The 16,828-nt window shown below is 40.2% G+C and overlaps 2 protein-coding genes across 4 annotated transcripts in view; both read right to left on the bottom strand.

Moving 5' to 3' along the window:
* The window catches only part of KCNJ2 (potassium inwardly rectifying channel subfamily J member 2), a 68,702-nt gene that overhangs the window by 27,705 nt on the left and 24,169 nt on the right, over window positions 1-16,828 (bottom strand). The gene's annotated exons all lie outside the window — the stretch shown is intronic.
* Window positions 1-16,828, bottom strand: part of KCNJ16 (potassium inwardly rectifying channel subfamily J member 16) — a 35,183-nt gene that overhangs the window by 5,588 nt on the left and 12,767 nt on the right. The gene's annotated exons all lie outside the window — the stretch shown is intronic.

Genomic DNA, 16,828 nt, shown 5'->3' with positions numbered 1-16,828 from the left:
AGCACAGAGAAAAGTAAATGCCTTTTCCTACAGGTCTCCAACTCATTCTACTATATCCCAACCCCTAACACAGAAAACACTGAAAAATCAGAAGTGATAGAGTATATAGCTAGAGCAATTCAAAATTTTTGCCAAAAGTCTAGTTTTTAACTAATATTTTTGAAAAAAAAAAAAAAAAAGGCATTTTTTTTTGAGGAAAAGCTGTCATTATTCTCCAAAATTGTAAGCTTTCAATGGAAAAATGGCAAGTACTTTTCCCATTTTTAAGCTGTTTTTTTCTGACAAAAGTTCAGATGTAGGTTTACAATGAAGCCAACATATTCATGGAAAATGAATTTACAAAAATGTTTCCCAGTGGTAGTCTTTTTTCTCAGCTCTTCATTCATTTTGCTTCGGTATAAATGACTGCACACAGTTTAAGGCAGAAGAGAGTCAGGCCCACGGAGTGTAATATATATTGGATGGACTAGATTAACAGACCTAGAACTCTTCTCCCATCCAAGGAACAATGACAAGCATGCAAAGACACTATTCCAGAAACACTTAAAAGCCAAACATAGTTTCCATTTCTTTTTTCTTTTCTTTTTTCTTTTCTTTTTTCTTTCTTTCTTTCTTTCTTTCTTTCTTTCTTTCTTTCTTTCTTTCTTTCTTTCTTTCTTTCTTTTTTTTTTTTTTTTCAGCACAGAAATGAATGTGACATATGGTGTCGTAGCCTCAGAATGTGGCCTTCATTAAAAAACACAACATTAATGTTTCCAAAAATACTTCTTGGAATACAGTCTTTGGAAACATTCATATGACTTGCTTTACTCATAGCTTTAAACAAACACTGTAGCCTAGTCCATTGACGACTCTTGACCTAACATTTTATAAGTCATATTTAACAACAAACAAAAACTGGAAACTGTTGATTTATTTTTTTAAGAACCTCATAATGTGAGGTGTGAAAATGAAGTAAATTGTAATCAGGAGCCAATATAATCTTAAACAAAAAACATACTTAGGGTTATACTGTTTTTCTTATTAACTGATTCAAAATAGAGTTCCTTGAAAATACTCACAAACACCTTGGGACTCTAAAACAGACTAACCAGTTCACAAAAAAAAAAAAAAAAAAAAAAAAAAAAAAAAAAAAAAGGCTACTGAGTTGATTCCACCATCTGCTGTTGCCATCAGCAAATAATCATATTTTAAAAGTGGTATTTTGCTGGCACCATCTTCAAATTTTGCTGGTGCTGGCAACAATGAGAGACTGTCACACATACAGCTATGTGGAAAAGTCCATTCTGATTTTTATGGCAGTCTGTGACACATTGGAGAGCACTTTTGCATCGGGAACTCTGACCCCACTTAGGGTGTCTCCTAAGTACAGGTTGCAGTAACATATAATCTGGTGAGTGTCTGTGATGGGGACTTGACTAGTGCAAATGAAGCTGTGCAGTTAGATGCTGGACTGGATTTTGTAAAACAGTTAAGAGTATATCTATAATAACCCAGGGATGTGATGCTGAGCCTTTTAAAACAGGACCAAATAAGCTAGCCCTGGAGCTGGATGGAGTGGAACAGAATCGGTGCAGAGGAAAACTACCACATATATTGCTCTCAGGATCTGAGTTAATCTTTCTCCGTCGTGTCGAAAATTGGCTTGCTCAGAGCCATTTGGCATTACACAGTGGAGACGTGCCCCAAATGACCTAAAATCCCAAATGTGCTTGAAAGTCTTAGGAAATAGCCTCCTCAGTCACTCAAAAACATCTACAAATGTTGCCCAGTATTTTGGGTGTGCTTAAAGGTGAGCCAAATCTTAACTTTTCCAGGCTACCTCTTAAAGTCTCCTGAGTGCAATAATAATCATGCATCATAATTAATAACTCTTTTATATTGTCTAATGTTGCTCAGAACATTAAGTTTAAAAAAACATCCTTCAATGTTTCTGAATTATGTAAGCTTGTATTACGATCAGTACTTCATTCATGGGGACACTTTTAAAAAGGCACGTGATTTTCCTACTTCAAATGAGAAGCAGTGAGGCTGTGGAGCCAGATGTTCATTGCTCACTCTACTGAGACATGCTGCCTTTCACAGAGCCGTCTGAAGACTATTATTATTACCAAATTTTAAAGGGGAGAAGACCACAGACTTGTAACCAGACTTATGAACCTAAATCTTGGAGCCGTTTCAAAACTCTTAGTTTTTCAAAATGGACAAAATATTTTACACATCCCAAGAAACCCGTATGAATCATATTAAAGGTCCTACTACCTGGTAAAGATTAACAAAGGGTATGGGGGAGGATTTAAAAACATTCTCTGCTCACTAACGCTCATGGATCAGTTGCTGCAAATGATTCTCAGATGTTGCCAGGAAGTGTTTTCACCTTCCTCTTACAATCACAAACCCTTGCCCTTTTTTTTTGTCTTGCTTTTACTTTCTGTTCTTTTTTTTTTTTTTTTTTTTTTTTGGTGTGTGTGTGTGGTTTGGTTTTTTTCTTTCTTTTGTTTCTGGGCATGTTCATACACATCTTAAGCCTTCTCTTGCATACTATTCTGTTGTTCAGAGGAGGAAGCATGTTGAAATTTAAAGCAGTTTTGGTAACCATCTTTATAAGCATATTTTCCCCAAAATACAAACTTATCAGAGGTAAAAACAGAGCAGTGAAACTGTACAGGATAAAATGAAGACAGAAATAGAGAAATCTCAAAAATTTCATTAGAGTAAATGCTAGAGAAGGTTCAGAAGTTTTTCTATACTTATTGGTCTCAGAGTTCAGAAAATCAGCATGTATTCTTGATTATCTGAGCCAAGGGTAGGATCGACTGTGCTGGATACTAAAATACACAACTGCTTTAGTACTGCTTTTATACACAAACAGCTCTGTGTTTGTACATACGGATCCCCCAAACTGGTATTATCACAAATATCTCACCCCAGTGAGATATGGGAGAAAAGTAAATGAATTGCTAAATTTAAAAGGCCACAAAGTAGTACAGTGGCAGAACTAGGGACAAACTCAATACCTGATTACACCCCATGAGGAGCTACAACAAAGCAAACACCAGCAGAAGCAAGCCTTTATCATATTTATCGTCTTAGTCTAGTTCCTCTTGAATAAAGCAGCTGTACCTAAAGAACTTGAACCCGATTTTCATCAACTCAAAACAGTAGTAACTTAAAAGCTTTAAGCATCCAGTTTAGACTTAGAGATTTTTAAAGCTTTTCAGTAAATGTAATTCTCAATTTTGTCGTGAGTTCAGGGTGTAGTGTTTTATGAGGATAATCCCTATATTGCACCTTAACCCTAATACCTAACAAGTTGTTGTTAAACCTGGTTTATGACTGTATTTTCCCATTATGTAAACAAGTAGGGGCAAATTTTTGTTCGGTGACAACTTCAGTCAACAGCTTGTTTGTAAAACATTAAGCAAAACAATGTGAAGATCTTGGTTCCAGAATAATTCTGTTCTGAGAATGAGATTAAATCAAAAAGAAAACAACTTGAAACCTCCAAATGAAACCGGGTACTCTCACTCTAACTCCACACACATGGACGTGGATGTCTCTCTAGCATTGGTTTAGCAATCACCTCAGTTTCCTGCTGCCTTTTGGAAATGGCCTGAAAGGTTTCCAGTTTTAGTCATTGTTGTGTAACCCTGGAAGGCTTTCAGCTCAGAGACTAGAAATGTGACAAGTAGAAACCTTTGGAGCTGCCTTGGAACTGGCTCAAGTACTTGTTCCTTTAAAACAAACAAACAAACACAAACAAATCAAAAAACAATCAAAATCCACAAAATCTAAATAAGTCCATTGTAGGACAGCATGTAGGCCCTTCTTTCCTTCCTTAATTTCCATCCTCTTTCTCTCCCTCTCTCCCTTTCCTTCCCTCCTTCCTTTCTTCTTTCTCTCTTCTTCTTTGGAAAGGGACCTAATTTTTAATACGTAAGCCAGTTTTTCTTCAGAAATGTAATCCTCAGAGCAGGCTTTGAATGCTGTGATTCACCAGGTGTGCATCTCACACCTACCACAGGCCTCCGCCACATCCCTGCAAGCCGTCTCCACCAGGCGTGCTTCAGGACGCACCACTCTGCTTGGAGATCTGCTGCCTGCATGGCTTGTGAGCCTGATTATCATTAGCCCATGAGATAGATTTATCTCTTGGGTGCAAGCTCTTTCACTCGCCTCCTCTGGCAGAGCAAAAAATCTCACTGAGCCCACAGTTTCAGAAAGTCCGGTACCCATGTTCTCTAACAGCTCAGGCCCAAAAGCCTGACAAGCACGACTTCGTTATAAGTCTCTTCTATATTTAATGTTCTCGAGTCAGATCCCCCAGATTATGGAAGGGTATCCCAGTGAGAGGAGGGGAAATGCAAAGTCCCCTGCATGAACATGGCACAGTCCCAGACCCAGAACCCTGGGGGGCAGAGCTGCAGGAGGGGGGCTCGCACCGCAGCTCCCACGGTGCCAGATCAGTTTGGGCTCCTGTGCTGGCTCAACAGGAGGGGAGCACACCCCAGCTGGGAGCTTCAGGCACAAAACTTCTTTATACCCACAGTGGTGTCTATGAAGTCATTGAAGCAATGCTTCTAAGTGGCTCAAATTTCCCTTTAAAATTAAAGTTTTCTTGTTCTGATCACTTCTGATCAGATGACTGCATGCAGCAGAGGTTGTAGGGCCGCAGTTCAACCAGCCATGGGACTCTGCCACATCTCCAATATGCAGTTTTGAGAGCATCATCATGTAAGTAACACCCTTCCTCTCCGTCATTTTGTGAATATACGTCTTTCAACAGCAAAGATTCCAAATACAGAAATAAAACCAAACTTTAAATAGGCTAGGCTCAAAGCTTGAGAAAAAGGGTATTTCTTGGACCTCGTATTCAAAACCTCAGTGCAGAGAGAAGACCTAAAGTATCAATACAACAGTGTTTATTAAACATCTTAAAAGAGAGACATAAATAGCACAAAGCAGCAGACACTTGCACACATTTTAAAGTCATGCAATAGTGCTGTAATCTACACTGGAACAACTCACAGTAACAGATATATTGACATTTAATTCATCTAAGTGAAACCAGATCTACTTAAAAAAAAAAAAAAAAAGAAAGAAAGAAAGAAAGAAATTTGGCCCCTTAAGTTTGAGAAGACAGACTCTGACAGTTGCTTCTTGATGAAGGCTGGTTACCAGTTTCAGAGCCACAGGACAGGTTTAAAGTGAAGGAGCCCCCTGATTACCACTCAGAGCAGCTCCCAAAATCTGTAGAAAGCTGAAAACGTCTATTTTAATTTATTCGCACTGTATGCACTGCTTGGTTTTAGCCAAGAACAAGCAGTGGAAACACTGAAATACCAGGAGAAATGGAAAGTGCTGGCAACTTGAAACTCTTGATTTCAGGCCTCACTGCCATTCTTTGTCTCAGACAATTTGGCAGGGGCGAAACCTAAAACTGCTCCCTCTCAGGACTCTCTTCCTCTTTTTAACCCTGCGCTCCCAGCAGCTCCTGCACCAGGGCAGCTGCGCACAGAGCTCTTGCCATCAGGACACCCACAGCGGTCTCCACTATTGCAGCTGTGGGTAGGTGCCCACTGTATGCGGTGTCCCCGTGGGCACAGCGTGTGCCAGGGCTGCCTTAAGAAGCCAAGACCCCAACCACAGCAGGGAAACAGCGGCTCCCGAGGCCAACCCTCAAAGGTGACCCTGGTTTGTGTGCAGGGCAGCCCACACCTGCAGGAGGATCCACCTGGGGCCACTCTCATCTGCCTGAAAATGCCTCCGGCCAGCTATCCCAGCATGTACGAGCCACGTGTGCTTCAGCACTGGGCTGACAGGGAACAGCCTCTATCTGAGGTCAGGCTCCTGCAGCCTCAGTTCTAAAAAACAGGGCAGATGGGGCACATCCCAGACCTGAAAATCTACCAGGTATGCAGACATGGAACAGCTGAAAAGATGTATTTTAGGTCCAGTCTGTTTCCGGTGGAATTCAGTAGCCAACCTCTCCGTAACTTCACTGTGCAGATTCCCCTGGGCTTTCATACAAGTTAGCTGCAAGGCAATTGAGTACAAGTATTAGCACTAATTACGATTTCCTCCTCCCTCCTCCCCTGACACACTGAGCCGACACACAGTGAAGGTTAATTTCAAAAGTTCTGCAGCTGTCTGCAGTGGGATTTCTCCCCACATGGAGCCTGATGGGTTTTGTTCAGCACAGAAAAAAACTTCAAGGAACTTTTCCACCGTATCTCCTTGGCAGGGAACAACAGAATGGTTTGTTGCAGCTCTTAATAGACGTGATGTAATGTGTTCAGCAATAGGTAAGTGGCAGGTCACGAACAATGACAGAATCAGATTAGATAATGCCGACCACTTTCAGCTAACAGGGCCAACACGCTCAGCTTTGATATTTGCCACAGCTCAGTGCTGCTATATCTCTTCTCAAAACACCACGGGCTATTAATTAAATATGAGTCTGGGGGCAGGCCAGAGCTGTGTTCTAAAGGGGTTCTCCCACCTGCAGGGGCTGCTGCACAGCACTGCTCTGAAACAGAAAGCTTGCTCCTTGATTTCTGCTTTCTGGGCACAGTTGTAAATCAGATACCCGGAGAAGGGTGTGACACAGGTTCAGTGTCTTTCCAGTTGTGCTCTTTACTCAAATATGTCTCTAGCAGAAAGGTGAGTAGGTACAGGGCTGTACCTCTTGTGGCACTACAGTTAGATCCTGCAGCCCTCTGTACTTCGGTGCTCCCTGCTCCTCTGTACACTTATCAAAAACAACTGAGAAAAGAAAAGGATATGTGGCTTTAACCAGAGAGTTACTCAAAGATCAGAGAATGCCTTATCTGTCCGTGCAAGTTTTAATCCTGCCAATTCAAAAGGTGGAAGCTTTGTCAATGGAAAGCCTTGTGCTGGTGTCAGTGAAGTCTAGATCAGATGCCTTGCTGTTTTATTTCATATACAGGACAGAATAAAAGAGAATCCCAAGTTAGCATCATGAGTGAGCTCTGCGCAATAGATGAGAGATGTGAGTAGGAAGCATGAGGATCTCCAATTTTTTAAAAAGTCTTTTAAAGGCTAGTAGGAAGTTCCCAAAGACATCACTTGATGCTAGTTACTAATTTCTAATGGCTATCACGTATAGAGGGGAACACTTGCAGCTTTCTTCTGAAACCAGCTCTGGGCTACTGTCTTTGGCATGAATGTCATTATAATTCTCAGCAGCAGCCTCATCCCACCTAATAAAATATCTCAAATGCCAATGAAATCACCAAAGCCTGTAACTTTTTGAAACTAAAGTATGATCTAATAGTGACCATTTTACATTAATTCACTGAGCAAACTGTGAGGACAAGGTAAAAAAATAAAAAATAATGTATATGTATATATAAAAATTAAAAAAAAAAAAAAAAAAAAAAAGCATGTAAATAAAATGAATCCTATCCACACTGACTTTTTAGGAAATATCATTGAAAAAATCCATTTTCTCTGTCTGTCCAATCTTTTCCCAAATCGAAGTGGTTGAAATATGTATTGGCTAAGGATCAAGTCAAACAATACACCAGATTCTTTTTAAGATAAGCATCAGAAAATTCTGTAACGGACATTAACACATGTAGTCATATAAACCAGACAATCAAATACTGTGCCTCAACAAGTCAATTTATCAATCATTTCTAGGGCCAAGAATAACTATTTGCTTTTCTGAGCAGCTCTGTATGAATTTCCTTTCATGTGTGACTGTAGATACAGCTGAAGCACACCTCTGCTGTGTCTCAATATGATTTTTTCTCAAGTCTGGTAGAGGCTATCATGTCGCTCAGTTCATAGCCTGTGACTGAAGCTGCTCAGCCAAGGCCCGTAGTCCAACGTGGCATCCCACGTTTTAGGTACTTCATCCAAACCAAGACATGCTTCCACATTTTTCAGACTGCATTTGTCACCACTTCTTTAAAGCTTGTGAAATATACATGTAGTAAATGGTTTCAGAGATCAGAGGCCTGATCCAAACTCTACTGAAGTCAGCAGAGTGGTTCTCTTCGATGTCTCGTTTTGGATCGGATCTAGCTCTTGGGTTTCTCAGTATCACCACAGGCAGTATTCATCGTTGCTCTTCAGAATTGGCTCCGTTTGCTGGAATTACAGCAATACTTTCTAAGGAACCAGGACATTCTTTTGATCTTCATTTTCTTTGGTTCACAGTCTTTGGCAGAATGTTGACTTTCCATATTGCTACTTAATTCCACTGGGATCTACATGAAATTTGGGAATGGGAAGCTTCTTCCAGAGATGACTTTCAACACCTTGTAGAGCAGATGGATGAACCTTTGTATGTGCATCCTCATGAGCCCCAATCTCAGCATGGATGCAAGTGATCTGGAAAGGCAGGTTATTCTGAATTTCAATAGTCTTTTTTTTTTTTTTTCTTTAACTTAAACTCAGCATGGTGTTGGCCACTCTTTTTTTCAACTGGCTTTCTCTTCCCAAGTTCAGTGCCCTAATTTACAGTATGTTGGTGTTTTGCAAGGCAGATAATTAAAATAATGTGGAAGTGGAAAACCACTTATTTGTGTATGTGGGTGCATTTGGACGGTACATTTAAGAATTTGATTTTTACCTCAGTGTGTGGGTTGCAAAACTTCCTCCTAGGTCTCTTAATCTATCCCACAGCTTATTCCTGACCACCTGGTTAAGATTCTGAACACAGCAAGTAGTATTTTAAGAAATACAGAGAATGGCAGAATCTCCTTTTAAATCTTGTTTCTTCTCCCCCACCTTTAAAACATTGTTAGATAAGTTACTTATTCCTCTGAAGATGTGAACATTCATCCTGAATCAGAGCTCTGCTTCATTTATGCCAGTGTCTACTCTTTAAAGGTGGCCCACATCAAATATTTAATATAATTTTATTCATCATTTATGATTCCATATACCAAGCTTCTTCTCTCCACCCCATCCAAAACCTTGTGTAGTAGATAGATTTAATTCCTAATTCTAAAGTTCCTTTTCAATATTTGCACTGTTTAGCTGTGACACCGAGGAGTGTCATATCATTCATATCAATAGCCAATTCTTTTGGATTAATCTATCGCTTCTGTATCAATGTTTCTTAGTCCTTGTCTTTTTCATGTCTTTTCATTGTCCTGCTTCCCGAAGCTGTCTTTTGGATATCCTGTTATGTGTTCATAAGTGGTCAAGTGAAGACAGCGTTCTTCTTTCTCAGCTCTTGGCCTTGACACTGTGCATGTACTATGTATTCCAACAGGCACTGAAAGTGGCTTCAAAATTTGCCTTGCACAGTTTAAAAAGATACTTTCCAGAATGGAGAAAACCTTAAATTTTCTTGGTTTGCCATAATTTAGCCAGCTTGACCTTATTTTATTATTTGATATATAAGGACTACCAAGAGTATTTTTTATGTTATTTCCTAAATATCTTCTTTCATTTTGTACATGTTTTAACCACGGTATGTCAAACCTTCACGTGACAGTCTGCTTTGTCAGTAAATTCCCGGCAAATTTGTCCATTTTCTGTCCAAACAATCGTCCCTTAAATCATAGGCAGTTTCTTCAGCTCCTGAAGGACTTGAGAGGAATCCCAGGCCAGGCACGTGGGATAAGGACAATCTAAGAGCTATGGCACTGGGTTTAAACCTAAGAAAAGTGTTCACACCTATGCTTAACTACAAGCAATAAAAGGGATGGACTTCAGCCTGCTTCAACTCTTCGTGGGACTGGAGCCAGCAAGGTGAGCCACTCACTGAAGGCTTTATGATGAACAACTGTAGGAAAGCAACAAACTGATCTCTCAGTCCCATTATAATGAATTTATTCAATCAGCAAATCTCTCGTCTGTGTCAGCAGAAGTTAATACATTATTTTCTGTTCAAAAATTCAAACTGTTTCCAAAGGTGTCAGTGCTTATTTAAATATATAGATACTACATATAGGCACACACAAATGTTGCCTTTAACAATAAATGAATAAATGTGAGTTTAGGGTTGGGTTTTTTTCATCAGATTTTTGTCTTTCAGTGATTTGCATAGAGGCTGACTATGTCTCCCTCAGTGCTGAAGGTATGTGCCTCTGTGGTTGATCTTTGCATGGAAGGTTTTCACTCAGCAGTACTACTGACTGAATGAGCTACTTACAGAAGGTTCAGTTCATTTCAAGATGTTTGTAATGAACCTGTTCAGTCAGCCGTGTTTTTCCTGTTTTACTTCTCAACTGCAAACACTGTGAACAAGTGAGCAGATCTTATCAAGACGATGTTAACAAAAATACATCAAATAAAAATCTGTTACATTACAAATGTCAACACTCACACAAACGCACACACACAAAGATATCTAAACTGAAGTTGCATTGGTTTTATTGCCAAAGCAATCCCCAAGGATTGTTTTGAAAACAACTTTTCTGTTTTACCTCATAGGTGTTATACCCCCATGAAAATAATTCCTCTCTCATTTCCTACACATTAACTTTATAGGGCTGCAGTCACCAGAGGCACCAGCATGCCACTGAACAATTCCTGTAAAAAACTCCCAAATTAGTTGGGAATTAGATGAATAATTACTCAACAAAATTCAGTTCAAAAGTGATACACCCAGCATAAGAGACAGATGTTTTGGCCTATATTTTCCCTGGGTCTTATTTTTTTTTCCTCCTGTTTTCACTGATTAAGAGCATCGCTTGCTCCTGCCACAAAGCCAGAGTCACTCAAAAGATCCAGAAATCCGTAGGCTATTAACTAAACCTCAAAACACTATCAGGGCCTGACAAGCTGTGAATCATGTGAGCTTGGATTGGTGGCATTCTTCCTTAGGAACATTTTGTATAGTGCTAAGCTGTATTCACTTCATACTGAAAAGATCTTCGGGGAATTAGGTCTGTGAAAAACATAAAGTGGTGTTTCCCACAGAAAAAAGCAAGTCACACCACTTGGGTGTCTTAGTCTGGGAGCAACTGCAATGCTTATTATGCTCAGGAGAGAAAGTACAGATTAAGGAGACTAAAAAGTAACCTGAAAGGTCCTGGAAAGGAGCCAGCAGAACTGTAACAAAGGCAAAGCAACCTGAAAACAATAATGTCACAAAACATCCCGCAGGAAGAAATGAGGATGGATCTTCAGGCCATACGAATGCTAGATAGATGAAGTTATCTCCCAGCTAACTGCCAGCACAAACATCATTCACAAAGCTTGACAGCTGCAGAGCACTTAGGAGAGGAGGTTGTGTTTAAAGGCAGAAGCGGCAAGTGGGTTCCAGCAACGCTGTGACGCGTGTTGGTAATTATGACATTATGACATTGATTTGGGCTTCGACTGTTTTTCAAATCAGGACTTGAGATCTCTTTGTTCTCCTGTGTAAAACCCAGCTTTGAGGTCATTCTTCTCCTTACACACCCTTGGCTGTTTATGAACATCCTTACAAAACTCAAAGCCCATTTCCCATTGAGGAAGACAAGAAACAGGTTTTGTCATTGTCTGGCTCAATTGTTCTTTGTAACTACATAATAATTCCAAAAAGAGGAATACTTACTAGCCTTAGGTTTTATTGTTGTAAAAGCCTCATGTCAACAATGAAAGGATATGCATGGTACAGGCGTATGATTGAGGAGAATCTGCTTTTCATATTAAAGGAAAGTGAATGAGAATGACATTCATCTATTTGAAAGGGAAATTGGCAGAAGGTTCAGCGGGGTACCCATCTATAATGAATGTTAAAGACCATTTCAGCTATTTGGCATCAAAATCTAGATAGCTCTAGATCTCTCTGTGTGACAGAGGTCCCATACCAACATCCTAAAGGATGCCAAGACAAGCTGTTTATGCTTTTGGCTTCAGGGTAGAAGGACAGACTTTGGCATCCTAATCTGATGTTTCCTTAAAGCTGCATCAATGTATTCTCCTTATGCATTGTTGCTCCTAGCAGTGGTTGTATTTTGTTAGTTTAAGAAAGCACTCTGGGATCTTTCAGAATAAAAGGATCATTATTGCGGAAGTTGGAAAAATGTCAGCAGAAGGGATGAAATATTGCCCCATGCCCTTGCCTTACAGAACAGGGAATCTTTTCTTCTAGTGTTGGTTTAGGACTTAATCCCGCAAGGTCCCGTCTGTCAGCAAATACAATCAGGTTTAAGAGCATGAATAACCATCCTAGAAATCACTAGAAACTATTTTGTTAGTGTGAAATTAAGGAAGTGATGAAGTTCTCCGATAGACCGGGACCGGAGTACTCAGCACCCTGCAGAAATGAGCCTTCAGTTCTTAGAACCATTTATTGTGTCCAGAACAGCCATTCATTAGGGCTTTGTGCAGAGAGGTTGAATTTCACTCACTTGGAAGATATTCTTTCTAACCCCCTGAGAGACACAGGCTCTTCGGTTGATTTGGAAAACAAAATGATTAATAGCATTTTACAAGTTTTTCCACTAAACAGTTTTCAGTTAAAGGCTGTCACAAGCTAAAGAATTTGTAGGAATAGTGTCAATCTGATGACATAGTGGCAATAAATCCTATTGTACTGGATTACGTTTTTACCCATTAAAATGCTCTGACCTATTGTCATCCAAGTAGAACCACATTCCACTGGCTGTTCAAAAGGTTCTGATTTCACTCCCGATTGTTGCCAGGGCAACTGCACCTCCATCCAAAACTCTGCTGCACCAATCATCTAACTTGATCTGAACAGACTCAAGGAGATAAAACAACGCGCTAGTTATCTGTTCCCATTGAAAAAGTCAAAATCAAATTTTTCTGAGATCTGAACAGAAACTCATAGAGGTTATTTCGGGGATATTTGTTGGGGTTTTTTGTTTGCTTGCTTGTTTTGTGAGGCACCAATTGTCTCATTTCTTTGGGGAATAGCTATCTGTGTGAAAAAATGCCATGAAAAGATTAATATTCTTAGTCTGTCCAAAGCAAGAGTGCACTAGAAGCCTCACCACAGACCACTCCTGGAAAGAGTTCTCACTCAGCTGTGGAAAACGAGAAGGATTTTCAGTAACAGTCAAACAGCTGGTTAATGATTGTGAGTGGAAATATAAACGTTTGAATTTTCCCACTGAGATTTCTGGTGGAAAACAGGCTGTGTTTTATGGCATCTACTTTTACATGCGTTAAGTTAATATATCAGTTGTCTTGCTTTGAGCTATCTTTGAGTGGGAGAATGCCAGTTAGAAGACACGCATGCTCTGCCATAGCTGCTAAGGATCAGCACTTACTGGGGAATAAAATGGACTGCCTGGAGCATCTGGCCATGTCAGAAATCAGCTCAGTAATGCTAGTTTAGGTCTGATCACAGCCAGGCTACAGGCCTGCAAAGAAACAAGATTGTGCTGATACTGCAAGACAGAATCAACGCTGTTAAACTGATGTACACTATATTCATTTCCATTTTGAAAACAATTTGAGAATTTTAAAAAGGATGGGAGATCCTTTCTGTTCAAAGTTGCCTCACAAACGGAGACACCTTTAGTTCGTATACATGGAAAACTTCCAGCTAGTTTTACTCTGTTATCCAGATGAGTCTTCATTTCACAATCTACTGTCAGGCTCTGCCTTGGTTTTCCTTTGGAGTGCAGAAAAACTTGTCTGAAAAATCATTGTTCTCTGAACCTGCCTCTAACTCAATTCGTTTCCCAGATTGTTGATTTTATCAAATGTCATTTCTTAGATCTTCCCAGGTTAGTAGTGACCTTCTATCCTCTATCCTGTGGACAGCAAAGAGAAACCAAAAATGTAATGCTTCCTCAGCAGAATCCTTCCACAGGAAATTAAGAGCTGAATCTGTCTTTGCTGTTCCAATTCTCCAGTCCAGCATGTCACCACAAATAATATTTGAGTAGCTGAACCATATTCTTCCCTGTCTGCACTCGCAAAACAGGACTTTTAACTGCTTTAGAAACAGGAACTAGTGTTACTATCATGACTGCAAACTACAAAAAATGGAGTATCTTGTGAAAAGCAGCACAATGAGTTTTTGGGTTACAGCATTCCTTCCTGCCAGACAGAATAGACAAATAGTCTGCTTTCACAACATGGCATGAAAAGTTAAGAATCAGATCGCACTCCTGTCCTAATTTAAAAAGCAAATAGAAAAGAGATCCAAAGTTGTTTTCTGTTTGTTTATTTGTTTGGCTTGTTTGTATGTATCATCTGGCATTTTAATTGCACAGCAAGTTACTGTAAATGGATGTTCTGTTACCAAGAATGGTTTCATGCTCATAGAGAGAATTTTGGGCAAGAAAGATACCTAATAAAATAAAGAAGGACATGGAATCAGCCAATCTAGAGAACCATACTCGTGCCAGAGAATACAGAATGAGGTGAATTAGCAGTGTCCTGTTGAAAGGCAGAAACTTTCTCAGTGTGAAGTGCTTTCCAACTGATCTTTCCAAGGGCTATTCAGAATCCCTTCTGCCAAAAGGGTGTCTCAAAGATTTCAACCCTCTTGTCTGGTAACACCTCCTTTGCAAAAGTTTGTTTCTTTATAAACAGAGCTTCCTGAACAAATGACTGATATATCAGTCCCAGTTCTTTCTGCCTCCAGAAAGAAAGGATATAGAAATCTTGGTAAGAGCTTGACTTGTATTTCTGATATGAGTTCCCTTCTGTTGTGGCGCTGAGTCATTATTGCTACAGTAACGAAATACAGCTAATCTGTGGATTGCTTGGATATTGCCTGAATTTAGCAAGTTTGCTACCGGTTAACTCTGACTGATCAACTGACATTTGCTAAGCCGTGCTAAACCATTTATCAGGATGTACTGGAATTTTTGCTTTTGGCTGTGTATATCTCTAGGGAGCTTGCATGACTTTGTGGCACCAAACTCGTTGCATCAGTCCATTCACACCCTTTCAAAAGTAACAGGAACAAGTGCACCAGAATGCTTGCCTGCTCCCATTTCAAAAATGTCCATCAGTATTATAGAATGACTGTGTCATGTAAATGATGCAAGCTTTCTTTGCGTTGATTTAAATCACCTAAACAAAAGGAGACAAAAGAAGAGAAAGCAAAAGGAAGATGCAAAAGTGCTGGGAGGCCAATTAGTAAAGTCTGCAGATGAAAGCTAAAGAACTTTCTCCCTTTTCTTCTTTCAGTGACTAATCTCTGTTACTGTAACAGAATGTTAGGAATGCTTATCCTCACCGAAACTGAAGCATTCACTTCCTCTTCTCCATCTCCTTAAGTCTCTTCAAAAAGCACTTCCCTCTCCATTATGGCTGTGGCAGGAAAGCTTATGATATTACTACAGAAAACACTATCTGTAAAATAATTTCTTTTATGCCCAACTAAAAGTTTGTAGTCTCACTCTGTATCACCACAAGTGAATGAGTCAGGGGTAAAAAAGAAACAACAGCTTGAATGTTCCCAGGAGACCAGAAGAAAGGAAAAGTGATACAAGGCAAGGACGCTGCATTTTTTTCAGTAATGGCCATGAGGACTGACCACATCGCAGACCACCCCTCTCTAAGCTGGACCACTTCTGTCTTCTTTCCAGGTTCAGAGCACCGTGGTGGCTGCTTTCACAGGAGGAGAGCTTCATTCCAAAACTACTGCACAGGAGCGAGTATTTGAGGAAGTTTAACAGCAAGGAACATGCAGAAGCTAGTATTATGTAATCAACCCCCTGGCAAGTGCGTTGCAAATGATGCAGTGAGTAACATAAGCATTGCATTGTCTTTCTCTGACATCTTTCAGTCATGTTCTATCCACTGGGTTAGTACTGCGAGGCAGGTTACCTTCCTCAGGCAAACCGTGGCAGTAGGAGCGAAAACCTTAAGTATACAGCAAGAAAAGGAAATCCTATCCACTTGTTTGCCTTCTATGTGACCTTCCCAGATCCTTCAGCCTAGTTAGAAAAGCATCTCTGTTTTCAGTACAGTTTGAATTGTTTGTCCAGGGTAACAAAGACAGAAATCAGGATATCTCTAAGGTGGACAACAAAATTATTCCTTTCTTACTTTTGTTTGTGGGTTCTTATAACAAACCAGGGGTCAGTGTCTCTCATCACTCATTACACATACATATTTGTGCACAAGTTCACATTCACAGAGCCACTCACACCTAAGAAAACTGAGTCCATTCCTGCAGTTCAGGCCTTTGCTGCTAGGCCCCTCTCTGCTCCAACAGTTCCGACAAGCTGGTTGCCCAGACCAGCCTCAGAAGGCAGGCTTTGGGGCAGAACGATTCTTCTGACTCACGCTCAGTTCAGCCAACATTTCTCACAGTCTGTAACCTTCAATTTCCTCTGGTATGAGCTGAAAGTGCCTCTGCTGGTCTGCCCTCCTAACTCAAGAATTCATGCGGTCAGTTTTGTTGCACCTTAGCTTTGTTCCTCTGGTAATGACACGTTGGAAAAACCCACCGTACGTGGACAGGCAGGAACAGAGGAATGTAGGAATTGCCAAACTGGATCAGCCCCACAGTCTGTCTGGTTCTGTATCCTGTCTCTACCAGTGGCTAATACCAAACGCTCCAGGAGAAGGTGTAAGAGCCCTGCAATAGGCAGCTTTGGAAGAAATTCCCTCCTCAAACAAGTTCTTATCCTGATCTTCAGTAGTTAGAGGCTGGACTCAGCCCTGCAATTACACAGCTTCCCGAGCATGTATTTGTACCAGCATTATAACTCTGCCTACTTTTAATATTCAAATGAACACAAAGTCCCCCTCTGAATTTCTGTGTGATAGAGAACTGTGTTGCCAAACAACAACTAACAAGCTGCCAGGTTACAATGCAAAACACACTTCTCATTGAGCAAGATGAACAATTTATTCCCATACAGGTTGTTTAGTTAGTTTAAAACTCTCTAAGGTAACAGGATTTCTATTTAAATGTACA

The sequence above is a fragment of the Aythya ferina genome (genome assembly GCF_964211825.1).
Source record: "Aythya ferina genome assembly, chromosome: 18".
Classification (NCBI taxonomy): domain Eukaryota; kingdom Metazoa; phylum Chordata; class Aves; order Anseriformes; family Anatidae; genus Aythya; species Aythya ferina.
The sequence above is the reverse complement of the archived record's forward strand: the minus strand, read 5'-3'. Positions and strand labels throughout refer to the sequence as shown.